We start from the raw sequence: 6,828 nt of genomic DNA on the forward strand, positions 1-6,828 counted from the left end.
GAGCTAGTTTAGAATACTACTACTTAATATAATTTCTATAAATATAGATTATATAACTTAGATACTAAGTAAAGTAGAAAGTTTAGGATAGGAGTATAATATTAGAGAGAGCTCCTACTATAGACTAGTAAGAAAGAGTTAGATATAAGATTAATATAGATACTAGCGTAGAGACTAGAACTATATATATAGGCTTAAGTCCCTAAGCTAGTAAGTAAGAGGATTAGGCTCCTAAGTAATAATAATATAAGAAACAACTAAGGAGAACTATATTGTAAAGGAACTAAACTATTAAGATAATATAAGAAACAACTAAGGAGAACTATATTACAAAGGAACTAAACTATTAAGATAATATAAATTGTCCTAAGAAGAACTAGGAACTATAGAAGCGGTAGGCTATATAGAGCTTACTATAAAATAAAAGAATATAAGGAGGTTTTTCTACTAGAGTACTAGTACGAGAGCTTTTCTACCTACGAAAAATATAGAGCGTACTACTTACTCTAGTTAAAAGAGGTAGACTAGCGTATAAGAATTTATCTATCTATCTATTAAATTATATTCTTATAGGTACTCGTCGGATAGGTATAATATAGTAGAAGTAGAGGTAATAAGTAGGAACTAACCGAGTTAATTATATTAGTTAGTTATAGGTTATATTTTACTTCTAAGATAGGTATTAGCTAGGTTATATAACCTAGTATTATATAACCTATATTATCTAATCCTAATCTCTAAAGTATCTCTTAGAATATCTAACTAGACTATATTTTCTAATACTTCTACTTAGGCTAGATAGTCTTCTACTTATATTCCTATATTTAAATCTATCTTTAAATTATAATTACTTATTAGGTATAGTAAGCTACTTCTTCTATAGTATAACTCCTAAGCTTAGTTTTATATATACTATAGTATCGCTAATACTATAGTATATATCTTTTATTAATTATTTTAAGGTCTAGAGTTTAATCTATAATTAGAATAGAGAATCTTTTGCCTTTCTCTATATAAGCTAGAGTTATCTTATAAACTTCTAAAACTATAGCCTATTCTTTAGTTTAGTTAGGCTATTAGTAACTATCTCTTTTATTAGAATATATTTTACTATAACGTTCCTCTACTACTAGAGATATCTAATATAGTTATATATAATATTAATATATTTAGATTTCTTATAGGTATATATATCCTTAATAAGAGTTAAAGCTATCTAATTATCTCCTATAATTTATACTAGCTTTAGTTCTCTTACTATATTAGGATATACTTTTATAGTTAGTTAGAATAGATATTCTCCTACTAACTCTATATAGTCTATCTTCTTTAAGAGTACTACTAGGAACTAAGATTACTTTATATATATATTTATAGCTATATACTTAGCTTCTATTATTAATATTATAATAGACTTTTGCTTTCTACTTATTTAAGAAACTAGAGCTCTATAAAGAAAGAAGATACTCTTAAAGATTAAGACTCTATCTACTTTATCTATTATAAAGTTAGAGTCTAAATATTCTATTAGGCTTCCTCTATTTCTTCTAAATATTAATTCTAAGTCTTAGAATAACTTTAGGTATCTTACTAGTTTCTTTAAAGCTTAAATATACCTCTTAGTCGAATCTAAAATATATAAGCTTAACTTTCTAAAAGAGAAAGTAATATCTAGTCTTATTATAACTATAAGCTATATCTAGGTACTAGTTTAGCTTTAGTACTCTATTTTATTCTTTCTTTTATTATATAAGCCTATTAGTTTTAAGCTATTATAACTATCTATTAGTAAGAGAGTTAGGTTAGCTATTTTCTTAGTTATTCCTAGCTTTGTAAAGTTCTTCTAGATAAAGTATTCTTAATTAAGCTTTAGAATTCTAGCTTATCTATCTCTTATTAACTTTATTCTAAGGATTTTCTCTAGTTCTCTAAGATCTTTAATCTTAAATACTTTACCTAGCTATTCCTTAAACTAAAGTATATCTTCTAGCTTTAGTACTATAATTAGAATATTATCTATATAGGTTAGAATTAGAATATTCCTTTTCTAGTAGATAAGAAGGTATAGATCTACTTCTAATTATATAAACCTAATCTATTTTAACTTTAAGATATAGAGTTTATTCTAGTTTCTTACTACTTACTTTAGTCTATATAAGCTTCTTAGGATTTATAGAACTATATTAGGTAGAATCTTAACTCTTAGTAGTAGAATTATAAAGATTTCTTCTTAAAGTTTACTCTTAGTAAATATATTATTTATATCTACTTAGTAGAATTCTAGATCCTTCTTATAAACTATAGCTATAAATACTTTTAAAGTATTATACCTAACTATTAGTATAAAGTTCTCTTAGAAATTAACTTTAAACTTCTAAAAGAAACTTCTTATAACTAGTTTTACTTTAAACTTCTTAATAGCTCTACTAATTAATCTCTTTATATTAAATACCTACTTAGATATAATAAGGTTTATTTCTTTAAGTAGAATAACCTTTATTTAGGTATTATTACTTCTTAATATAGTTAGTTTCTTTTAGACTATATCCTTCTATATATATTTCTATTTAGGATTCTAAATTATTTTTTTATAGAACTTTAGAATAAGTACCTCTTATCTCTATATAGAAACTTAAGGAGTAATTACTATAAATATAGACTTCTAAACTTCTAATAGAGCTTCCTAAATCTACTTCTATTCTTAGCTTTAGACTTAGCTTAGGAATGTCTTATAATACTTAGTACTAGGCTCCTCTTCCTATCTATATTCTCTCTATTTCTTCTAAAGTACTTATTTTATTACTATACTATAAGCTTTTAGCTCTAGGCCTAGTTCTTTATTTAAAATAGATCTTCTTCTTTTTTAGTTATAAGTTTAGTTTTAGTTCCTCTTCTAATTTCTATTTCCTTATAGGTTCTACTATATAATATTTAATCCTTTTACTTTAGAATATAGTCTCCTACTAGTACTAGAACTAGCTTATCTATTAACTTCCTAGCTTAGCTTAAGTAGTTTAGTAGTTCTACTTTTCTTCTACTAGAGTTTTAGTTCTCTAGAGTTTTCTTTTTCTAGATTCTCTATTCTCTAGTACTCTTTCTTATTCTTTAGTAGAGATAGTAACTATATAAAGAGTATTTAGCTAGGATTTATAAGTTTAGTTACTATAGCTATAGGTATAGTAGCTATAGAAAGTATAACTACTATTAGCTTCTTTAGAGGTCTACTAACTAGGTTTCTAATAGATATACTACTTACTTAATTAAGCTTAGGAATATTTAGCTCTATATTTCTTCCTTTCTTATACTTAAACTAAGTAGTAGTATTATAGACTTTAATAGCTTTTATATTAGACTTCTAGAAGAGCTATATTTTAGTAGTATTAGGAATATATCTAATAAATATAGTATCTTTACTTCTATTTATTAGTTTATCTAATCTTATTTCTACTAGCTAGGACTTAGGATCTATATAGACTACTACTTTATAACTCTAAACTCTAAAGTATAATACTAAGAGTTAGATACCTAAAAAGGCTTCCTTAGGTAATACTTTAAATCTATTAATTTCTAGGCTATTAGAAAGGGAATTTCTAATAACTATATAGGCTACTAAGACTTCTAACTAGAATTTAATAAGTATATAGGTATCTTCTAGTACTACTTTTATATAGTCTTTAGAGGTTTAGATTAACTTCTTAACTACTCTATTCTAGATAGAGTTATATACTTTAGTTATATAGAAGGAAATTCTATATTCCTTCTCCTACTACTTTAGTATAGTAAGAAGCTCTCTTACTCTATTACTTCTTATAATCTAGAAAGGATTTCCTAATTATAGCTTAGCTTTTACTTTCTAGTCTCTAAGAATATTTAGTATATTTTCTTTAGACTTTATTAGGAAAGTCTATTTCTTTCTTAAGAAGTTATTAATAATTTTAAGCTACTATTTATATTCTAATCTTAAAATAAGTAAAGAGCTATAGATATTAATAGAAACTAGAGATAACTTTTAGAGTTTCTTTTTACTTTCTTTTCTTTTATATTTCTTTATTTTTACTAAGGAATATACTCTATAAAGTTAGTATTCCTTTAGAATAGGAATCTAAGCTTTTAAGTTAAATACTTTATATAGGTTTCTAAGAAGACTCTTTTTAAAATATAGAAGTCTTCTATACTAAAGCTTCTACTATTCTTAGATCTTTTCTTAGACTTTAAAGATATAGACTTTATTCTTTTATTTTTAATTAAAGTATAATATTATAAGCTTCTATAATATAATATTAATCTTCTTAATAAATAGATAGATAAAGTCTTATATTCCTAAACTAGCTCCTATCTAGGTCTATATAGAGCTATCTATATATCTTTATCTAGAGAGCGAAAAGTCTCGCGATATAAAAACCTATCTTCTATTTACTTCGTATATCGTACCTATTATAGCGCCCTTAGGTATCGGGTTATTATTATATACGATTATAGATTAGCGATCCTCGAGTACTTATTCTCTTTTAGGTCTAGGCTCTTCTTTCTCTTTTCTTTTCCTATCTCTCTTTCTCGTCTCTACTTTATTATCGGCTCTACTTCTACCTATACGAACTATTAGAGGCACTTAAGTACTATTAGGCGTTATACTACTAGTTTTATCTCTCTCGTAGTTAATAGTATAGTCTATATATTTATACTTTCTATTAATCGGATAAACTCGTTCCTATTCTATACTATATTCGGGTACTAGAGCAGGATATATTTCCCTATTTATCGTTTTGCTCTATACTTATATACTAGGCTATCGAACTCTAGGATATTCCTTATATATAGGTATATATTAAGCTCGATATACTCTATTCGGAGTAGTATTACGGCCGTACTCTCGGAGTAGGAGAGCCCTTTATATTTCTAGTATCGGTTATCGTCTCCTCTTATCTATATATACTATATAGAAGGCGCTTATAAGTCTATCTCTCGTCGTTAGGCTACTATAGTTCTCTAGCTTTCCTTCTACTAAGAGTATTAGGTATTATATCTATTTTATACTTCGTTAGGCTACGCTTCTTCCTATATATCGTAGCCGAGTTAGATATTACTTATTTAGGAGAGATCTTCTATATATTATCGGCAGTACGAGTTTCTAATCTTATAGTACTAACGCTATATATATTCTATTACTATTAGGTTTTCTATCTTCTAGATATATCGGGACGTCTTCTCGTATAAGTAGTCTTTAATTAGTAGAGTACCTATTTCGTAGCGTAGTACGTCTACTCGTATAGTATAGTAGGCTCCGGCGATTCGGCGTAGGTTAACGTTCTAGGCGACTTCGAAGAGTTATACGTTCGTTCGCTATTATATCGCCTATACTAGTCTGCTATATATAAGCATAGTTTATATAATTATATTATATATTTGTCTTATATAGAGCAGGTCGGCTCCCTATATAGACTATAAGAGTCTCTATAGTACCTTAGTAGTCGCTCTTACCTTTTATATAGTAGCCTCTATATTCGCCTTCTAGTTAAGCTTCGAGTCTATTTAGACCTCTAGGAAGTATAGTAATTCTACTAGTTCGCTATTAAACTCTACGATCGTAACCTTTACTATTTTGTTCTATTTTCTCTTTCTTATAAAGTAGATTAGTTAGTATTTATCGGAGGTAAACTTAGCTCTATATTACTCGGCCTAGGTATAATACTTCTTATAGGCCTATTCTAGCCTTTTATAGTTTCCCTCGGTCGTAGTACTAACTACTAGTATTCCCGTATCGTCGACGAACTCTATTTCTATTGTCTCTCTACTCTCTAGCTATAGAAGGAGTTCGGACGCAAAAAAATAGGAATAGGATTAGTAATAGAGTAGACCTCTATAGGATTCCTATTATTATCGCTTATTTGCTACTTATAGTATTACCGAGTCGGAGGCTCGTCGTACGATCTATAAGGAATAACGTAACGAAGTATATTAGCTATAGTAGAAAGCCTTTCTAGTATAGAATATAGATAAGGCGGCTATATAAGACTTTATCGAAGGCGCTAGAGATATCTAGGTAGAGTATTAATACTACCTTCGGCTTCGGGCAGCTCTACGCTATATAGATCTATTCGGTTATTAACTCTAGTATAGATAGAGTAGAGCGGTTTAGTCGGGCTTCTATCTATATTACTAGGAGTAGGTCTCTTTCTTCTATAATAGCTAATATATATCGAGTAATAATAGCTTTAAGGAGCTTTACTATTATATTAAGTAGAGCGATCGGTCGGTATAACTTAGCCTCTATATAGTCTAGTTTTTAGAGCTTTCGTAGGACTACTATAGTTAAGTCTTTCTACGTTTCGGAGTAGAAGCCTAGTCTCGTATATATAGAGAAGATATTAGATAGAGCTAGAGTAAGCGTACTAGTATATACCTTAAGGAGCTCGTTCGGGATTATATTCGAGCTAGATACCTTATTTTTCGAGAGTCGTTTTATCGCCTTAAGTATATCTTCTATTATAATCTCTTAGTCGATAGAGATTATTAGAGTTTAAACTAGCTAGATATCGCTTAGGTCTATATTAACTAGTAGCGAGAAGAAGTATACTACTAGGGCCCTCGCTTTGCTCTTATCGCTATCTTATAGATAGCTACTTTAGGATCGAATAGAAGAGAATTAGAGAAGAGTAGCTTATTTCGGTTATCTCGCCTATTTCGCTAGTTTCTATACTTTACTATTATCGGCTATAACTTCTCGGACGGTCTCTCGCTATACTTATATTATATCGTATCGAATTTGTCTTTTTTTTATATTCTTAGCCTTTCGGTATAGGATATAGTTAAGAACGTCTCTACTCCTTT

The sequence above is a fragment of the Cercospora beticola genome, chromosome 7, assembly GCF_033473495.1.
Source record: "Cercospora beticola chromosome 7, complete sequence".
Classification (NCBI taxonomy): domain Eukaryota; kingdom Fungi; phylum Ascomycota; class Dothideomycetes; order Mycosphaerellales; family Mycosphaerellaceae; genus Cercospora; species Cercospora beticola.